At 52.3% G+C, this 20,567-nt stretch overlaps 1 protein-coding gene across 11 annotated transcripts in view; it reads left to right on the forward strand.

Annotated features, from left to right (window-relative positions):
• The window catches only part of SLC2A9 (solute carrier family 2 member 9), a 262,356-nt gene that overhangs the window by 151,804 nt on the left and 89,985 nt on the right, over window positions 1-20,567 (forward strand). The gene's annotated exons all lie outside the window — the stretch shown is intronic.

Raw genomic sequence — 20,567 nt, forward strand, 5'->3', positions numbered from 1 at the left:
GGGTGGTCACAAGGGTCCTTGCTGGAGTGGCCTGCCTTCCATCTGAGGGATAGTACGATGGCACAGAATGATGAACACGAACTGGGTTCAAAATTGTCTCTACCATTTGAGTTCCTATCATGTGCTAGTGTGGGAGGCAGAACAATAGCCCCTCTGAAGGATGTCCACATCCTAGTTCTCAGAACCTGTGGATGTCGTAGGTTACAGGACAAAGGAATTGAGATCACAGATGGAATTAAGGTTGCTAACCAACTGACTTTTGAGATGGGACGATTAGCCTGGATTATCCAAGCGGGCCCGCATAAGCACCAGGATTCTTGTCCTGGAAGAGGAAGGCAGGCGAGAGAGAGAGAGAGAGAGAGAGAGAGAGAGAGAGAGAGAGAGCGCGCCAGACAGGGCAGCAGCATGAGAAGGGTTTGGCCTGAGGTTGCTGGCTTTGCAGATGGAGGAAGGGGCCACAAGCCAAGGAATGCCGGCCGACGATGGAATCTGGAAAAGGCAAGGATATACACCCTACCCTAGAGCCTCCAGAAGGAAGAGCCCTCGCAACACCTTGATTTTAGCGCACTGAGACCCACTGCAGATTCTGACTTCCAGAACCGCGAGAGGATACATCCACGTTGTCCGAAGTCACCACGTTTGTGGCGATTTGTTACAGCAGCGCCAGGAAGCTAACGGAGGTTAAGTCTGCTGCACGCACTGCTTTAACCGTCATCAAAAACCGCCTGCGGTGTTCCTGCTCCTCCTTTCACAGATGAGGACACAAAGGTGCAGAGGGATGTCGAGGCCATAGAGCTAACGCCCTGGTCGGTGTTCCACTGGGGAAGTCAGGAAGAGCACTTCAGAGAAGTACTGAATGCAGGGGGGTGTGGGGCAGGGGGAGCAGGAGGAGTCAGGCAGGGTCCCCCCACCTCACCTCACCGACACTGCAGCCAGCACGTCGTGGCTGCCAAGAGGATGCTGGGGCTGCTGGTGCGAGTGTGGCTGGCGTCGTGGCCCCAGAGGACGTGGGAGCCTCAGTCTCCGAGGCAGGAGCCACCAGAAGTCATGGTGCTGGGGGCTGGACCAGGGGCGGGAGAGACTCTTTCTTCCTCCTCCCTTAGGACCCACGTCAGCACCGCTCACGGGTGGGCGCACCAGGAATCAGCTATGTGGGAGCCCAGGAAGTGTGGTCTGCAGGCCACACAGGGGGCAGACTCTGACGCAGCTAGGAAATGGTGGGATGCCCCAGGCAGAGCTCCCCTCGGCCCTTGGCGCGGGCTCCTTCCGCCAGAAGGCCCCTTCCCCAGACGTCTGCACGCCGGTCCCCCCCAACACCCCGTGTGGGTCTCTGCTGAAGGGGCGTCTCCCCCAGAACAGCTTCCCCAATTACGGTAACTCAGACGGCGTTCTCTCCGCTTCACTGTCACTCACCCCGGTTGATTTTCTTCTTAGCACTGAGTACCGGACATCGTATGTTCATATGCTAATTTGTTTGGTAGGTTTCCTCCGGGAGCTCCCTGAGGGCGTAGACTTTTCCTTTTCGCTCCAGGCTGAAGCCCCAGCATGGAGAGCAGGGCCTGGCACGCAGTAGGTGCCCCCTGAGCAGTTGTTCAGCCAGAGCACACCTAGCACCGAAGGGTGTGCTCCGGTCTCTGCAGGGCGCCGCTCCTTCCAGCCCTGTGCTCCGCGGCAGTCAGAGGCTCACTGGCCCCGGAAACACGGAGCAGATTCGACCCGAGGACAAGGCTAAGAGGGGGAGACCAGAGTGAGGCAGCCTTATTCCACAGGCCGGTGGTTCTACCGGGGAGATGTGTCAGATCATTACTCTGGACCTTCTGATGCTTATGCCTGGGAAGTTTCTACCTCTGCACCCGAGGGGTCTTCCTGGGGGCAAGGACTTTGAAGTCCACACAAAGCATAGATATAAAGTCTCAGCGCCTGGGTGGCTCTGTCAGTTAAGCGTCTGACTCTTGAATTGGTTCAGGTTGTGATCTCACAGTTCGTGGGTCCGAACCCCAAGCTGGGCTCTGTGCTGACAGTGCAGATGCTGCTTGAGACTCTCAGCTTCTCCCTCTCTCTGCCCCTCCTGCATGCGTGCTGTCTCTCAAAATAAATACATAAAAACAAAATTAAAGCCCCATTCCATGCCTTCCTTGCAGCCCCTCCCCAGGTGGCGGAAGGCATGCAGGCGGGGATGTTTGGATGTGTCCTCAGAGGGAAGGAACCGGAGAAGGCGTTTCTACAAAGTGCTCAGTAAAGGCATAGGCTCTTCATGCTTTGAAGGCTCCAGTTCACAGCAGGTCTAGTCAGATGCGGAGACCCTCTGAACAATGTCTAACAACAAACTACCTGAAGGCTGCCCTTTCTCTAAACTCAAATCTCAAGCACTAGTAATGACATTAGGGCGTGGCCACCTATCTTTTGGAATATAGTAGGGGCTCAATAAATGTGTGTTGGCTACATAAATAAATAATGCCAACTTAAGACACAGGCAGAGGACTGGGCGCCTGGGTGGCTCAGTCGGTTGAGCATCTGACTTTGGCTCAGGTCATGATCTCGTGGCTCAGTTTGTGAGTTCAGGTCCCACATCAGGCTTGCTACTGTCAGCATAGAGCTTGCTTTGGGTCCTCTGCCCTCCCTCCCATCCCTCCCTGCTTGCACTCTCTGTCTCTCAAAAATAAATAAACTTCTTTTTTATAGACACAGGCAGAAGGCATCCTAAATCTATGTAGTGATGTGAGAGAAGGGAGGACAAATGGACTTGTCATGTGCTAAGGGCCTGGGGCACACAGGCATGTGCCAGTGGCCTACCTCTCACAGCGTTCTCCAACTCTGAGAGATTATGTTCTTACCCCCATATTCCAGTTGAGAAAATAGAGGCTGGGGAGGTTGGTATGAGCTGCCAAAAGCCACTCAGTTGGTAAGTGGTGGGGCCAGTTCTTGAACTCAAGCTTGTCTGAGACCAAAGTCTGGATGTTTGTCTATAAAACCACAGAATCTGGGAAACACATGATGTGACCCAAAAGCATGAGGATGTTTGGCTCCAGTGGAATGTGACTGGAGGGGAGTAGCTGAGCTCAGCTTAGACAAGGAGGCCTCCTGTCGCCTTCAGAAATTAGAAATGAGGTCATGCCAGTGCAGTGCCTTCATTGTGCTGAGGTGGAACTGAGACCGGATCGGTGAGTCTCGTCTGAAGCCATCAGGCAAGTCAGGGCTTGGGCTGGGACAAAGCCCTTTCTCCTGCCCCTGATCCACCGTGCTTGTCATCGCCCCCTCCTGTCCCCCAAAGGACCAGGAGGGGAGCTTTGGGCCAAGTTTGGGGGAGGACCAGCCCACCCAAACCCTATCAGCTTCATGATGCTGTCACACATTTGATGGTGGCCCCGTTGGGGTCTAACCTGCCAGTCAACCGTGGTTGTCTGCACCCAGCCCCTGCCATCAGCCTTCCGTTCCCGTGTCCGTGGTTTATTGGAGGAAGAGTGGCAGTAACTTTTATGATCCTTCTCTCTGGCATGTGGGAGAGCACCGCAAAGCTGAGAGGGAGTCTGGACACAGGGTCCTTTTCATAGGGATGAAGATACTGGAGGGTGAAGGTCCACCCCGCCAGGCCACACCTTCCAGGCCTCTTGTTTGCTCTTTTTCATTAAGTATTAGTGACTTCATCTTCTGCCTTATAGAAATCAAGGGAAAGCTGAGACAGCTGACAAAGCACATAGGCGCTGTGTGTGTGTGTGTGTGTGTGTGTGTGTGTGTGTGTGTGTGTGAGTGTGTGTGTTATAGATTGACCTCAGGGCCCTGGAAGGAGAAGGAAGAGCCCCTTCGGTGCAGGTTAGGAGCTCAGCTTTTCTGAGCCAGGTGGGTCGGGCTCACAGCCCTGCATTGCTGTTCTCTAGCTCTGTGCAGCCTTTCATTTGGTTCCCCTGTCTGAGGCACTAGTCTCATTGGATTATTTTGAATTCTTTTTTTTTTTAATTTTTTTTTAACGTTTATTTATTTTTGGGACAGAGAGAGACAGAGCATGAATGGGGGAGGGTCAGAGAGAGAGGGAGACACAGAATTGGAAACAGGCTCCAGGCTCCAAGCCATCAGCCCAGAGCCTGACGCGGGGCTCAAACTCATGGACCGCGAGATCGTGACCTGAGCCGAAGTCGGACGCTCAACCGACTGAGCCACCCAGGCGCCCCTAGAGTTTTTAATGACTTAAAAAGATTATTTAAAAAAAAATTTTTTTTTCAACGTTTATTTATTTATTTGGGACAGAGAGAGACAGAGCATGAACGGGGGAGGGGCAGAGAGAGAGGGAGACACAGAATCGGAAACAGGCTCCAGGCTCTGAGCCGTCAGCCCAGAGCCCGATGCGGGGCTCGAACTCACGGACCGCGAGATCGTGACCTGGCTGAAGTCGGACGCTTAACCGACTGCGCCACCCAGGCGCCCCGGATTGTTTTGAATTCTTAAGCGATTTGGTCCACACGAAGGGCTTAGAACAGTGCCTGGAAATTGACTATGTCATGGGAAGCATCCTGTCGTTTTTCTAGGAGACACCCAATTAGTCTCTGAGCGTCCTGGAAGCCAGGGCAAGAAAGGAACCGGTTTCTCCACAGGCTCTTTCTTTATGACAAGCATATCAGTTTCTCAGGGGAGAGAGAGTTGAGTTACACACGACTCTGAAAACCGCTTATTACAAGGGACCCTCCAGAGGGAGTCTTGGGACACGTAATCGAGTCTTAAACTAAAGTCAAAGCAGTTGCAAAAAATACTTCTCAACGATTTTTCTTTTCTCTTTTAGTTTCAACTTTTTATTTACATTCTAGTTCATTAACATTTCTCTGATTTTCCTCATGTGGACCCTCAGTAGGAGCTGAAAGCATGAGCCTGAAGTGCAGCTCGGGAGAGGCCATCGTAAAGGAGTCTGAGTTGTGAGTCATCTCCTGGAGTCACTGTTCATTCCGTGCGCACATATTTATGGAGTTTTTGTTGTGTGCCAGGCACAGTGCTAAACCCCAGGGGATAGAGTATGGAGCCAGACCAGACAGGGCCCCCGAGTCCTGAAGCAAGCCGTCAGCGAGGGGGTCAGACGGGAACCAGGTTCACGTCACAACAAGTGTGAGATGGCCCCGTGTCAGGAGCTACGAAGGAAAGGACACAGAGCTCCATGGGGCTGGTGGGGGGACACCAGGACAGCTTCCTGGAAAAGGTGGCAGTTGTGCTGGGGTGGAAGGATGAGTTGACATAAGGGGTGAAGGGACAGGGCAGGAATCCACCCACATGGTGGAGAGTTGATCAAAAACCCATGAATACATACGGCTTCTCAGGGAAGACACTGACCAGGGAGGATGCCTGTTTTTGTTGTTGCCGTTGGCTCGTTTTTGTTTTTGTTCTTATTTTTAATGAATGCTTCCACTATTTCTACCTGGGAAATCTGCTACTAATAGCTGTTGTTCATCAAGGATAATCCCTGGCTTATCACCTAACAGACACATGTCAGTCGATTGATTCTCATGAGTACCCTCTGAAACAGAGTAGCCTTCTAGGAACGTTGGCTAGTCTTGTTGGTGTTGGCGCTGTTCACTCTAATTCATTGCAGAAGACAACTGAGGTTTTAGCTGCCAAGTGACTCCCCAAGTCATGCGGGGGGACATCTGTTGTGCCCCAGCTCTCTCTCACCCCAGCGTGAACCCTGGACCACCTTGCCATTTTGCCCATTTGAGGACCACAGCTTGTTGAAGATCAGTCGGCTGTACCACCGCGGGCTTGTTTCTGGTCTCTGTCTTCTGTTCCACTGGTCTATGTGTCTGTCTTTTTTATGCCGCTATCATACTGTTGGACGTACTGTAGCTTTGCCGTGTATGTTGAGATCAGGAAGCATGATGCATCCTGCTTTGTTCTTCTTTCTCAGGGTTGTTTTGGCCATTCCTGGTCTCCGGTGGTTTATTAATTTTTCTATTTCTGCAAAATATGCCATTGAGATTTTAATAGGATGGCATTGAATCTGTAGGTGATATGGTCATTTTAACAATATTAAATCTTCCAATCCATGAACATAGGATGTCTTTCCATTTCTTTGTGTCTCCTTTAATTTTTTTTCATCCGTGTTTTATAATTTTCAGCGTATAAGTGTTTCTCCTCCTTGGTCAACCTTATTCCTAAGTATTTTCTTCTTTTTGATGCAATTGTAAAGGAGAAGATTTTTCGGATTTCCTCTTTGGGTAATTTTTTGTTAGTGTGTAGAAATGCAACTGATTTTTTTTTTTTTTTTTTTTGCCTGTTGCTTTTGTGTCCTACAACTTGACTGAATACATTTGTTTAGTTCTAGCAGATTTTTTGGTGAAGTCTTTATACAGTCATGTTGTCTGCAAACAAGGATAATTTTACTTCTTCCTTTCTAATTTGGATGCCTTTTCTTTCTTTTTCTCACCTAATCTCTGGCTAGGATTTCTGAATAGAAGTGATGAGAGTGGCTATCCTTGCCTTCTTCCTGGCCTTAGAGAAAAGGCTGTCAGTCTCCCACCATTGAACATGATGTTGGCTGTGGACTGTAGTGTCTTCTGGATGCTAGATAACTGGAAAACTGGTTATCTCTATGCAAAAGAATGAAGTTGGACCCTTAGCTAACACCATACACAAAAATCAACTCAATAAATTGTAGACTTAAATGTAAGACCTGAAACCATAAAACTGCTAGAAGAAAACAGGGAGAAAGCTTCAGAATATTGGTTTTGGCAGTGATTTCTTGGATGTGATGAAAGCAGAGACAGCAAAAAGGGATAGGAGAACTGTGTCAGATTACAATGCATCTTCACAGCAAAGGAAGTAATCAACAGGGGGCAAAGGTAACCTATGGAATGGTAGAAAATATTAGCAAAACATATATCTAATAAGGGATTAATATCCAAAAAATATAAGGAACTTCTGCAATTTAATAGCCAAATATCTAATAACCTTATTTAAAACTGTGCAAAGAACTTGGATAGATATTTCTCCAAAGAAGACATACACTTTACCAATGGGTACATGGAAAAAAATTCAGCATCACTAATCATCAGGGAAATGCAAATCAAAACCACAGTGAGATATCACTTCACACTGACAGGATGGCTATTATCAGAAATGCAAAGGCAAGTGTTGGCAAGGATGTGGAGAAATTGGAACCCTTGCACACTGTTGGTGGGAATCCAAAATGGTGCAGCCACTCTGGAAAACAGTATGGTGGTTCTCTAGAAATGAGAAACGGAAATCGCATGTGACCCAGCAGTCCCATGTCTGGACATTTATCCCAAAGCATTGAAATCAGATCTCACAGAGATATTAGCACTCTTAAATGTTCATCGCAGGATTTAAGTATTTACTATTCACAGTAACCAAGATGTAGAAATCACCTAAATGTCCATTGATAGATGAATGGTTGAAGAAGATGTGTTATACACACACAATGGAATATTATTCGGCTTTAAAAAAGAAGGAAATCCTGCAACGTGTGACAATATGGATGAATCTGGAAGACCTCACGCTGCCTGAAATAAGCCAGTCAGAGAAGGAGAAGTGCCGTCAGACCTCAGTTAACTCTGAAATAGTCAATTCATGGATCCCAACAGCGGAATAGTGGTTGCCAGGGGTTGGGAGGGAGGGGGAAATGGGGAGCTGCCATCAGTGGGTGTAAAGTTTATGCAAGATGAGTAAGTTCAAGAGATCTGCTGTGTAACATGGTGCCTGCCCTCAGCAATACTGTGTTGTGCACTTAAAATGTTTTCAGTGCCAGACCTCCTGTCCAGTGACCTTACCATAGTAGAATAATCTTTTTAACTTTGCAATGATAAATTATTCATTCACTAATGGAAAAAAAAAACCATAAGGCACAGCTATGGAGGTCACTCCTGACAATACGAATGCAACTGCTAATTTCATCACACGCAAAAGCAATCATCGCAAAGGCAGAATTCCAGCAGACATCTACAGAGCGCTCTTGGGAAAGAGGACCTTGCATTTGCCCAATGGCACAACCTACCCTCTCGGACAAGGGATGTGTGATAGGAGATCTGCTCTCTGAATCAGCCCCTGAGTCATGCTTGCGTCAGCCCCTCGGGCGCGAAGCACCACGAGACTGGGGATGGCAGCTCGGCTGCGTGACTTGGGCACATCACTCACCCCTCTGAGCCTCAGTTTCCCCACCTGTTAAAAGGCAGCAAGAACACTGACCTCGCAGGGGTTTGTGTGGCTCTTGCAGGCCCCGCATCCAGCACCATCCACCCAGAGTTGAGTGAGCTGTGTTCTGTCTCCCACTGGAGAACTCCTTCTGGGCAGAATCTTCGCTCAACACAGGAAACGTTTGCATCCCCTGGCACGTAGCAAGCTCTGAAAAGCTGCAGGTTAATTGAAATGAACTGAATTTGGTTGTTTTAGCTTCTCAGCTCCGTGGTCTCTTTTCATCATTCTCTGAGGTGCGTGCAAAGAAAGATTGGGTTGGAACACTGACTCCCTCACTTTCTACCTGGGATCATTTCCTAATTCCTCTGAGGCTCAGAGAAGGGAACACTAGGTTATCTCGCTAAGGCCTGTAAGACACCTAGTCCAATGTCTGGCACGTTGTGGGTGCACAATGTCAGCCTCCTTTCCCCTGCTTGGTCTCTTGACGCCCCCCTTGAATGAAGATGAGTCTGTAACTGGTACAAAATCTGATTACATAATGGTTCCCTCTCCCAGCCTAGAAATTGACCATGCCACCCAGAGGGTTTTCTCTCCAGTTGGGAAATGCAAATTCTCATTCCTTTTTCAAGTTCTTTGGAATTAGTGATCAGAACATGACCAGAAATACGAATGAGGTGTGAGCTTTGGGAAGCCTTTACTTTCAAGTGCAAGGGCGAGGATGGAAGCCTGAACAGATCAGATGACCCAAGTGGATCAGATGAACTATTTAAGTGACTTGGGGATTCAAGGGAACAGACCCCTCCGGGAGGGTTATTTTCCATAAGCAAATGTCTTTTTGAAATGGGCTCACTGACTGTGAGTTTCCAAGGTCATTTCCCCTCTCTCCAAGGACAGCTAGTTAAAACTAGAAGTTTCTGACTCATCCGCTCCCCGCTCCCAAGATGCCATGGCTTCATTCTCCCCCAGTCTTCCATGGGACCTGCACCCTTCTTGGGTTCTCCATTTGCTTGGGAGATCTTGTCTTTCTTCCTGTGCAATGCCGGGATCCCTCCCACAACATCTCTGACAGGTGGTCATCACGCCTCTCCTTGCACACCTCCAGGGATGGGGGGCTCACTGCTTGTGAACCGCCCAATCTGCCCTTGGCCACATCAGTCATTCTTCCTTGTGGTGAGCTGACACCTGACACAGCACGGCTGCTGCCATTGGTCCTTGTTCTGACCTCAGGGCCAAGGAGTCCAACACTATCCACATCCAGGCTTCTCCTCCCAGAGGATCCCCTTCTCCACACTGAGCAAATGAGGAGGGACCAGTCACATTCATCCAACCTGGTTTGAGCACCTGCTGTATGCCAGGCCTTGAATAAGTCCCAGCCTCTGGCATGAAGCGTCATAAGCCTTACACCAGCATAAGCACCTGCCTTAATCTGGTAGGACCACAGTGATGACAGGAGCGGCCATGACAGCCATTTGCCAGCCTCAGGACAAGTACGTGTGCTTTGTCCCCTCACTGCATGGTTTCTGCCCCTTTGTGACTGGGGTCCCAGCTCCAGGGGCAGATTCCAGGCCTTCCCCTAGAGATTGGAAGGAAGGGGCTCTGGGTAAAGAAAGACTGCAAGAGTTAGTTTCAAACCAGTCCTCTCTGTGATTCCCAAGTATAATGAAATTGGTGCTGATTTACAACATAGGCATTTGCTCACTCTGGTGATGGGCCAACGGATGGGTGAGAGGAAGCCAGAGGATGCTTCTAGGCTCATCAGGAATTCTGGATATAGAATGAGACCTAGGAAGAAAGGCAGGGAGTGAGGGGAGGGAGGAAGGAAGGAAGTGAGGAAAGGAGGAAAGAGAAGGGGAGGGGAGGAGAGGGTGGGAGGACTTTGTTCCAAAGGTCTGAAAGGTCTCGTTCTAAGTTCCCAGGGAGCATAACTGAGCATCCAGAGCAGGGCTTTGGAGCCCCTGGTTGAGCTCTACTCCCAGCTGCCCCATTCACCAGTGGTGACACTAGTAGCTTCCTCTGGTGGCCCCATGGCACCATCCTTCTCCCCACTCTGATTTTAGCCCAGCTGTGGGACAGCCCCGTGTGAGTGCAGATGCAGGCTGACCTTTCTGCACCTCCAGCACAGCAGGTGTCTGACTGCACGCTCAGATGGCCTGGACCCAGCTCAGCCCCTCCACAGTACAATGCGCACGCGTGCGAGTTAATGCCCCCTGGAGGCAGGAGTGGGCAGACAAATGCCCAGCCTCACCCGTGGGACAGTTCGGAGAGAACAATGTTCCGTGCTCTACTCAGAAGTCCAGCACCACGGACCCCTTCGTTCATAGTGGCCTCCTCGATGACTCACCTTGGGTGGCTTCCCCTTCCCCACTTCACTCTCCCCACCCCCTCACACCTGCTTTCTGCAGCCACCACGTATATCACCGTCTTACACCCAATCCTTGTCTCAGGCTCTGCTCTCAGGGACCCTAGTGCTGACCACCGGCAAGTTGCATCTCTCTTCTCACCTGCAGAGTAGGGACCCTGCGGTGTCTCCTTCAGGGGACGGTTATATGAAAGTTAAATAAGAAAAGGCCCATGAAGCTTGTAGAACGGTGGCTGGCCCAGAGTGACCCTCAGCAAGGGTTAGTCAGGATTGCCGCAACATTGGACTTCATGGTGATGAGACCTCAGAAAGAGCTTGGAAAACAATGTGGATCCAAATGAAAGATGGCAGCAAGGCTGGCTGAGCCTAACGCATTTGGAAATTGGAATTGTCTTGCAGTCCCGTCTGCTAGGAATGAAGCGTCTGGGAAGGGGCACCTGCAGCAGGGAGATTCCCGCCTTCCAGAGGCACTCAGCTGTTTCTGCAAAACCATGAGACAGGGTTGCCTTTTTATATTTTAACAACCATAATTCAGCCACTGAAACTCTTCATTTGGAATATTTCAATGTGTATTTATTTTTGAGAGACACAGAGACAGAATGTGAGTAGGTTAGGGGCAGAGAGAGAGGGGGACGCAGAATCTGAAGCAGGCTCTGGGCTCTGAGCCGTCAGCACACAGCCCGATGTGGGACTCGAACTCACGGACCGTGAAATCATGACCTGAGCCGAAGTCGGACGCTCAACCGACTGAGCCACCCAGGCGCCCCTTCATTTGGAATATTTCAAAACAGAAAGACTTTTTACAGCGGTTTGCAGAGGGTTTGTTTGGGAGTTTGAACCGGCAACACGTGTGCATCCCTTGGGGTCCCAAGCAGCACAGTGGTGGCGCCTTTTCCACAGGGCGACCTCCTTTGAAAAGCTGCTACTTTCTCGCTCTCCTTAGAATGTCGCCTTTACCTTGAAGAGGTTGGTGACTCATGTCTTAGTAGGTGGAACTTCGGCTAGACAGCCCACTGTCGCGAGGTCCTGAGGCTGACAACGGGCTCACGCCTGGGACGGGGGGGGGGGCTGCTGAGCTCCTGTCTTTGCGCACGCACCTCCGTTTTACCCTAATCCGGGCCTTCTTTGGAGGATTCTGTATAAGCCGCCTGTACATTTATCAGGGTTAACTCAGTTAAAACCAGACAGTACCGTTCCCAGGTCCTCTGACCCGTGCATTGGACAAGTAGGCGGAAATGTATCACTCTGTGCTGGAAGCAGAGGTGAGGGGCACCCTGCCGGCTCCCCGTCGTGGTGGAGCCCCCACCAGCCTTATGCGGTCCCTGGGAAGGCTCCAGGATCAGTCCCTAATGCAGTGCTGCGACAGTACAAACAGGACTTCCCTAGTCTTCTGCTACGTTCCCCGCTTTGGATCCTACTGCTGTTGGTATTGAACTCAAACTTCAATCCCAGATGCTGCTGAAAACTAATGCTTCGGTGAAACCTCCCAGTTTCAGAAGCCCTGAGGTGTGCTCCTCTCAGAAGAGGGGGTGTGCGCTGTGCCAGGCACATGGCTGCAGAGGGTCGTGGCCCCCCGCTCCACCTGCAGCCCCTGTGCCTGCCTTGTCACAGGGCCCCTCGGGGCCACAAGAGGGACGTCTCCAGGCTGCCACGCGCTTCACTCTAGCAGGAGGTGATAAACGCTAGCAGGGTCGATCGGGGGCAGTGGCGACCGTAACACAGCGCCAGAAACTGGGGACTTCAAACAACAGGTGCTCCCTCCGGTTCTGGAAACCAGAAGCCCAAAGTCAACGCGTCCTCAAGACCCGCTTGCTTTCCCAGCTTCCAGTGTTTGCCTGCCGGCCTTGGCACCCTGTGGCTGTGGCTGCCTCTGTCCAGGCTCTGCCTCCGTCCTCACGTGGCCGTCTTCCCCGCGTGTCTGTCTCTGTGTCTCTTCTCTCCTCTCTCCTTCTTATCGAGGGCCCACCCTACTCCAGGGCAACCTCATCTTAACTGAAATACTGATCACGTCGGCAAAGACCCTGTTTCCAGATAAGGTCACGTTCATCATTACCAGGTTAGGGCTTCAACATATGTTTATGGGGACACCGTTCAACACCCAGTAGAACCCCGTCAGGCTAGAAAGGAAGAAAAGGAGAATAAAGTGGGGGTGTGGCAGGTGCCTCCTGGGATAGTTAACAGACCCCTGGTGCTCCCGGCCCACTGGGAGCAGCAGTGGCACTTCTGAGGACTTGGCGTGTGCTGACGTTTCATCCCGCAGACAGCCTCGCCGCAACTGTGTCCATTTTACAGATGATGAACCTGAGGCACAGAAACAGGAAGTAACTCACCTGGCCTCAGATGAGGTGACAAGGGGAGAAGTGAGGATTTGAGCCCCCGGCAGTGTGGCCGCAGAGTGGGGGCCCTTAACCACCCCATGACACCATAACACAGCTAGTCACAGGGGCCGGCAAACGACGCTCGTGCTATGGCAGGCACGGTGCAGGGTCAGGCACTCGCTCTGACCCCCCGGATCCCGAGGAAACAGAGGTGCGGGAGGCGGGCCCAGGTGCCAGGCTAGGGGCAGCAGAGGCTGGACGGAACCCAGTTCAGTCTGTGCTCCCCGCCCACCTCCGCCTTTCCTCTCTGCCGCACACCTCTTCCAATTTTTTCCCTGGGGGGGGGATACAGGGGGGGGCGGGTACTGGAGGGCCTGACTGGGGCTGCAGTCAGCTTCCAGCTCTTTCTCTGAGCTGGCCAGGCGTGGGCACGACCTCAGACACCACCTCCCTGATCTGGAGACTTCAGGGATGCGAGTCAGACCCGTCGAGAACACCTGCTCTTCTTCCCATCTTTGTTTCGCGTTGCCCGTGTGAAGCTGGGCGGGCAGAACGTTGGGGCTCGGCCCTCGGCGATCGTGAATGAAAGAAGCTGGACTGCACCGTGTCCCGCTCATCACCCATTTCCCCGGTCGGCACACCAGCCCAATTCCAAATCCCCGAGGCCATCTGGGCTCCGGCCGGGAGCAGGCTCCCAGGCCTGTCCAGTGGAGGTCGTGGCCCATGTCGTCCACAGAGTACAGCTAACATGTGGCATGTGAGCCAGCACCCTGCTCTGCCAGACTCCACCCTGACCCAGCACCCGCACCCTTCCCCACCGGACAGGGAAGACGACCTCAGGATCCGTATCTGTCGAGCTCTGGGCAGCCGTGACCGCTTAGGCAGAATTAGATGCCAGGATGGTCCTGTCCTCCGTTCTGGTGCGCCCGCATAGATGCCACCCGGGAAGGAATTGCCGAGAGGCCAGACTGACCTTTAGGGAGGAAGTCCGTGGGCCCCACCCCAACAGGCACCCCCCCCCAACCGCCATAAGACACCCAGTGAGCGCTTTCCGGGGCTGGGCGCCTCTCCAGGTGCATGCCCCCACCTGGTCTGCAAGCCACAGTCTGCCAGCCAGGCATTATTAGGGCACAGAGAGGCTGAGCAGCTCAGCCGTGGTCGCCCAGCCAGGACATGGCATAACACGGGCTCCAGGCCTAGCAGCCGGGCTCTAGAGCGGTGAGCCTAAACACCAGGCTTGTGGCTGCTCAGCTGGAGTTTGTGACCCTTGTCCCTTCCAACCCCTCCCTCCCAGACCTCAGACAGCACTGGGCAGACACACCCCCAATTTTCCCTTATTGGGTTTTGCATAATGCTGGCTTATCCCCCGCAAAGGGGACAGTATGTGTTTTACATCTGCAGTGAGCCAGGCTCTGGGCTGGTGCTCTGCAGCATCACCCCAAGGAGCTGTCCTAATGACCGGAGACCTAGGTGACCTCAGCTCCACCTTGCAGAGAGATCACGTGCTTTTCCCATGCCGCACTGGAAGTGAGTTGGGGGGTGGGGGGTGCAGCTGTCTAATTAAAACAGTTTTCTGTGGCTGTTCTAACAAATTACCACAAACCTAGTGGTTTAAAACAATACAGGAATAGATGAAAGAAACTTGGTACTTACTTAGTGGTTTAGTTTGAGCTGTCAGATCGAGACTTTTTGGCAATTCCTTTAAAAAAGTACCAATTTATTATCTTACACTTCTCGAGGTCAGAACTCCAAGATAGGTCTCACTGGGCTAAGACCAAGGGGCTGCAGGGCTGCATTCCTTCTAGAGGCTCCAGGGGAGAAGTGTTTCTTGCCCTTTCCGGCTTCCAGAGGCGCCCCCATTCCTTGGCTGGTGGCCCCTCCTCCACCTTTAAAGTGTATCCCCTCCACGCTCTGTTCCCAGCACATCCTCTCTGACTCTGACCTCCTGTCTCCCTCACACAGGGATGACGCTGGGCCCACCCAGACAATCCAGGATAACCTCCCTATCACAGGATCATTATCTGGATCGTATCTGTGGCCCTAGAAGCTAACATATACACAGGTTCTGGGGATTAGAATATGGACTTGTTTGGGAGGACATTCTGTCTACCGCGGGTTCTTTCTGCTTTTCAAGGTGTCCCTTCAAAGACAAAGATAGCAAGCAAACTGTGATATTTGCCTCCACCCTCTGATCAGTGTCCTCCATGGGATTCTACCTCCAGCCATGGGGACAGCCTAGATTCACTCCCTCTGTGACACATGTCACATAAAGGCAGAGGAAAATTTCCTGGTGTACTTCCTCAGGTGCTCCAGCAAATGGATTTAGGAACTATGGAGCAAAACAAAGTTAAACGGGTGTCTTTGTGCAGGACTTATCAGAACGTTTATTATTCTGAGATGAAGTTTGAACCAAGAGATAGAGCATACAGTGACACTAAACTTCTTTGACCGAGGAATGTTATTCCGTGGAGCTTCTCTGGGAGTTGGCATTCCACAAAATGCATGTTGGGAAATGTGAGTGACTTTGAAGGGGACGCTGCCTCTTCAGCGTCTATAGCTTTTGCTCCTTTCTCCGATTCCTACACTTGGCACACTGCCTGGAGCCGATACTTGCTGAGAATTGGCTCTGGGCGGGGCCGCAGTTTCTGTCAACCAGCCCTGAGACTGTCCCTGGAAAAAACTGATGCTTCCTCCCCAAGCATGGGTTGTGCGTTCCCTCGGACTGATGGGAGTCTGCCATCAGCCCGGGGCGCCTGAAACACAAGTGTCTACCAGTCGGCAGGGCCTGGCAGAGCTAAACCACTTTCCCCCACACGTCCCAGACGGTGGTGGGGCCGGTCTCAGGTGGGCCTCGAGGCCGAGGCAGTGAAGGATTCAAGGCCGTGTCTCCACGTGACCGCAGGAGCGTGGCCTCCGGAGAAAAGAGGGCGTTAGACTTTACCGCAGGAAGCCGCAGACCGGAAGCAGTCCGCCCCTTCCCACCCGCAGGATTCTGTGGCCAGCCGGGTGCCACGGGTGGGCCAGGTCACGGCGGGGTCCTCCCGGTATCGGCGGAGCCCTGCGGGGGCCTGAAGCCCGGGAGGGTCTCCCACCCCGGATGGAGCCTGTGCCAGGCGCCCGTGAGGCGGCAAGCACATGCCCGGTGCCCGGGCAGCCTGTGTGCGTTGCCCCGCGGGGTGGCTGAGGGCTGCGGGAGCCCGTCGCCTGTCAGCCGCACCGCGCTCGGATGCTGGTTCCCTCACTGACTGCCTTCTGTTACGCTCACTGCCGTGTCCCTCTGTTCCTGTCCGCCGCGCCACAGCCCCACTTCTGTGCCCCTAACGTGCCCTCCCCTGTCACCCCCAAGTCTCAGTGTTTGCTCTTCATTCAAACATGCCACTGGAGAACACACTTGGTGCCCGGCTCTGCAGAGAAGAAATAAAACAACAGCGGCAACCGTTGTTCATCGGACACCATTTACGTGCCAGGCACTTCACATACGTTGTTTTCTATTCTCAAAAACACCCCAGAGGTAGGTTTTATGGTTTCCGTTCCATGGAAGGACAGCTCAGAGAGAAGCGGCCGCTGCCTGGGGTCACACAGGTCACGCAGGAGGGCAGGCGACTCTGACCCCGCGGCCCACACACTTCCCAGGGTACCCTCCTGCTTGGGGGCATCACGGGGTGGGCATGGCAGCTGCGTGGACACGTTGTCACGGCCAAGAGTGAGGAGAAGGTGCTTAGCCGTGACTGGGGCTGGGAGGGCTTCCGGAAGACATGGCTGCTGAGCGGGTCCCGGAAAAGAATGTTCCAGACAGGCCACAAAGTGGCAGAAGGAGCATGTGTGAGGCACAGAGGCGTGTCGTGGGGGTGGGTGGAGGTCCTTCTCAGTCAGGACAGATGGGAGGGGACAGTCTCGAGGTGGAGGGGCTTGTGGGCAGGGCCACCACGGGGCAGAGTGAGTTCGGGTCCTGCTGGCTGCGGCAGGACAGCGAAGGCTCGAGTGCAGGAGAAGGTCGTCTTGGGGGATGGAGACCAGCACGAGGAGCCCACAGAGAGGTGCTGAGACTGAACTGACACAGGACCTGGGGCCTGAGAGGGGCACACGACTCGAGAACAGGAAGGTGGCATCAGTGGGGCTCGGTGACAAGGTGAGACCTGTAGGCAGGTCCTCCATCCTGTGCTCTCACGTGGCCCGCCCCTCCCTCACTTCCCACCAGGGGAAATCAGGGAAAGCTTCCCGGAGGAGAGGGTATCTGAGCTGAGGCTCAAAGAACAAGGCTAGTCAAATGCAGAAAGGCCAAAGGAACATTCTGGAGAGAGAAAAGAAGTAAAAGTACCCATGTTTCTCCTGAGTGCCGGGATGTGTGAGGCAACTTGCTGTCTTTTGGCTCCCTGCTCAAGGGCCCTCTCTTCTGACAGCACGAATGCACCCCTCCCTGGTGCCCCTCAGGACTCCAGCTCGGCTTTCCTGTTACTGCTGTTTGCTGTCTTCAAAAGGACATTTGTGAGCCCCCTACCAGAGGATACATATGGGGTGGGAAGGACCCCAGAACTGAATCCCACGGGGCCATAATTATTAGGAGTGATCACCAACAGAAAGGAGTGTAGTGGGGCAGGTGGGGAGGGGGGAGGTTATCTGGAAGGTAGGGAAGCGCACAGGGGCCAGGTCCTGCAGGGGAGAAGGGCGGTGGGCTGGCGGGGGTAGGACAGGGCCTGCTCTGGTGTGACATCCTCCTGGGAGGAACCAGAAGCCTGTTTGAAATGGTGGTTCTGAACTGGCGACATTTGGCAGTGTCTGGAGACATTTTCTTAAATTATTTTGATCATTGAGATATAATGGACGCTGGCATTATATGTTGGCGTTATGTATGGCGTTATATTAGTCTCAGGTGCAACATGGTGATTCAATATTTGTATATAACATGAAGCGGTCCCCACAAAATAGGCCCAGCTGACATGTGCCCCCACACACTTACAACTTTTTCCCTGTGATGAGAACTTTTAAGTCTGTTCTTTCAACGGCTTTGGAATATACGCTACAGTATTGTTAACTGTAGTCATGTAGTCACAATGTGTCACACCCCCAGGACCTGTTTCTTTTGTAAGTGGAAGTTTGTACTTTGGCCCGCCTTCACCCGTGTGCCCACCCCCCCCACCCCCACCACCAGTCTGTTCCCTGTATCTGTGAGTTTGGTTTGGGGAGGGGTTTTTGTTTTGTGTTGTTTTTAGATTCTGCATGTAAGTGAGATCATGCAGTGTTTGTCTTTCTCTGTCTGATTTGTCTCACTTAGCGTGATGCCCTCAAGGTACATCCATGTTGTTGGGAATGGCAGGATTTCCCTCTTTTTGTAGCTGAATAATATTCCATTGTGTGTGTGTGTTTGTGTGTGTGCAAGTATACATGTGCACGTATGTAAGTATACATGTGTGTAAGTATACGTGTGCAGGTGCATGTGTGTAAGTATACATGTGTGAATACACATGTAAGTGTACATGTGTGCATGTCTGTGTGTGTAAGTATACATGTGTGCTTGTGTCTGGGTAAGTATACGTGTGTGCATGTGTCTGTGTATGTAAGTGTATGTGTGTGTGTAAGTACACGTGTGTGTGTATTTCCATACGCCTCCGCCCATCAGCGGACACTCAGGTTTGTCTCCAGGTGTTGGCTCTTGTAAACGACGCTTGGAGGCCGCTCTGATGGTCCCTGGTGCCGAGCTCCTCCGGCATCTGGTGGGTAGAGGCCAGGGATGCCGCTAAATGCCCCACAATGCACAGGACCGTGCCTGCCACAGAGTTATCCAGCCCGAAAGGTCAGGAGTGCGGGTGTGGGAAGGGCGGGGTCGGGGCTCAGATCTGCAGACGCAAACTGTGCCCCTCCCCCGGCAGGCACCAGGCGCTAGGCCTCAAGGTGTGTGCAGCAAGCGGAAGGAGGAGGTGCTAGGGACGGTGCTGAGATGGGAAGGCACAGGGGACCGGGAGGACCCGGAGTGGCCAGGCACGCTCTCCTGTCCGCTCGGCCATCTGGGAGGGCGGGAAGGAGCAGCCGGGCAAGGAAAGGCTGGAAGTGCGTTCCTGGCAGAGGGAGCAGCATGGCCAGGTGCAGACAGCCGAGAAGCACAAGGGGTGTAGGAAAGACGAGCCGCCGATCCGCTCGGGAGTGACGCAGCAGGGTGGGAGCTGAGGGAGGCCCGCGGGCCAGGCGCCGAGCCCGGGGGACTGGTGCCGCGGCGCGGAGGACAGGTTTACGGGAGGAGTGCTACGGGACATGATGCAGCCAGACCAGGAAAGCCGTTAGTGGGCTATGGTCACAGGTCAGGAGAAGGTAGTAAGAACCAAAGCAGCTTGGCACTTTGAAAGCTGAGAACAGAGCTAGACTGGTTGTTTTTGCTTTTGAGCGGCTCATCGCTGCATTCAGCTTCTCCAGGAAGCAGGTGCTGAGGAGGAGCCAAGAGTGCGGAAGTTTCATGGGAGAGTAACACTGAGAAAGGGAGAGGGAGGAGGCAGGATAGAGCAGGAGAGCCTCAGACCGGGACACCCCCCGCCCCGGCCGAGTCTCTGCACACCCAGTGGGGAGCTCTGGAGCAACACTCGTGCGTTGCGGCATCCCCACCGGGTGAACACGGCTGTGCCCTTGCGTCCCCACCGTGCCCACTCATGGGCCGGGAGTCACTGTGGGAACAGCATCACCCGGGCTTCAAGGTTGAGTGCATATCCACAAAGCCAAGGGTGGGGGCAGGGTGGTGTCAGTTAACCACGAGTTCACAGCTACGGCGGGGGGGAGTCCTTTCCTGAAGGCGATGTGAGTGGTGCATCTCCGTGTCCGCCATGATACTCTCCCTCACCGGATACTCGTCCTCACCCAGTCACAGGAAACTTCGAGGAAGGGGTGTGGAACAAGTAGAAAGAAACTGTCTTTCTGAGCACATATACAACAGGAAATTAAATTGATGCTTTAAAAGAAGAAGGAAAGCGCGGCTTTTAAGAAAGAAGACTTTTGTTCCAGGAAACTCTGTTAAGAGCTGAGAGCTTCCTGGCAGCCAAGGGGAAAGGGGAATGGTGGAGGGGAATAGGCTGTAGATTTCTCTTTTATTTTACATGGAAAGCATGTATTTCAGGGAGGAGAGAGAAATATTTTCCTGCCCTCAGACTTCAGGATTACTTTATCTTATGAGTGTTGCATTTTGAACTTTGAGGAAGTATTAGCAATACTGTAGTTAAGTGAATGACATGGAAATGTTATTCATTCAGCTACTTCTCCCGTTTATCCTTAATAAAAACTAGCAAAAGTATTAAATCATAGCTTATTAAAGAAACATTCTGAAGCAGTTTTCAGTGTACTGTTGGAAATAACACCCCAGAGTCTCACGGGCTTGCTTTTTGTAGAATCTGGAGGAAGTTTTAACAGCCTTTTTGTTTTGTTTTGTGTTTTTGTTTGTGTGTGTGTGTGTGTGTGTGTGTGTGTGTGTGTGTGTGTGTGTTGGGGGTTTTGTTTTGCTACTTAAGAAGAGCAATTTCATATGCCCTGTGCTGTAGTGCAGTGTTTTTAAGGATGATGCCCACTGTGTCTGGAATGGACTGTCCACGGGAGCCGCCACCACGGCCACCTTTCTCTGGAGGAGGACAAATGTCAGAGCACTGAACATTTAAACCCGTGTTCTGAAAGCATCTGCTATTATCTGATTATTATGCTGTCAGGGGTCTAATCCATAAGCCCACCTTTATACATATATATGTGGAGGTTTGCACCATTAAAGGCTTAGTCAGAAATGGCAGGTTCGCTGA

The sequence above is a fragment of the Felis catus genome, chromosome B1 (genome assembly GCF_018350175.1).
Source record: "Felis catus isolate Fca126 chromosome B1, F.catus_Fca126_mat1.0, whole genome shotgun sequence".
Classification (NCBI taxonomy): domain Eukaryota; kingdom Metazoa; phylum Chordata; class Mammalia; order Carnivora; family Felidae; genus Felis; species Felis catus.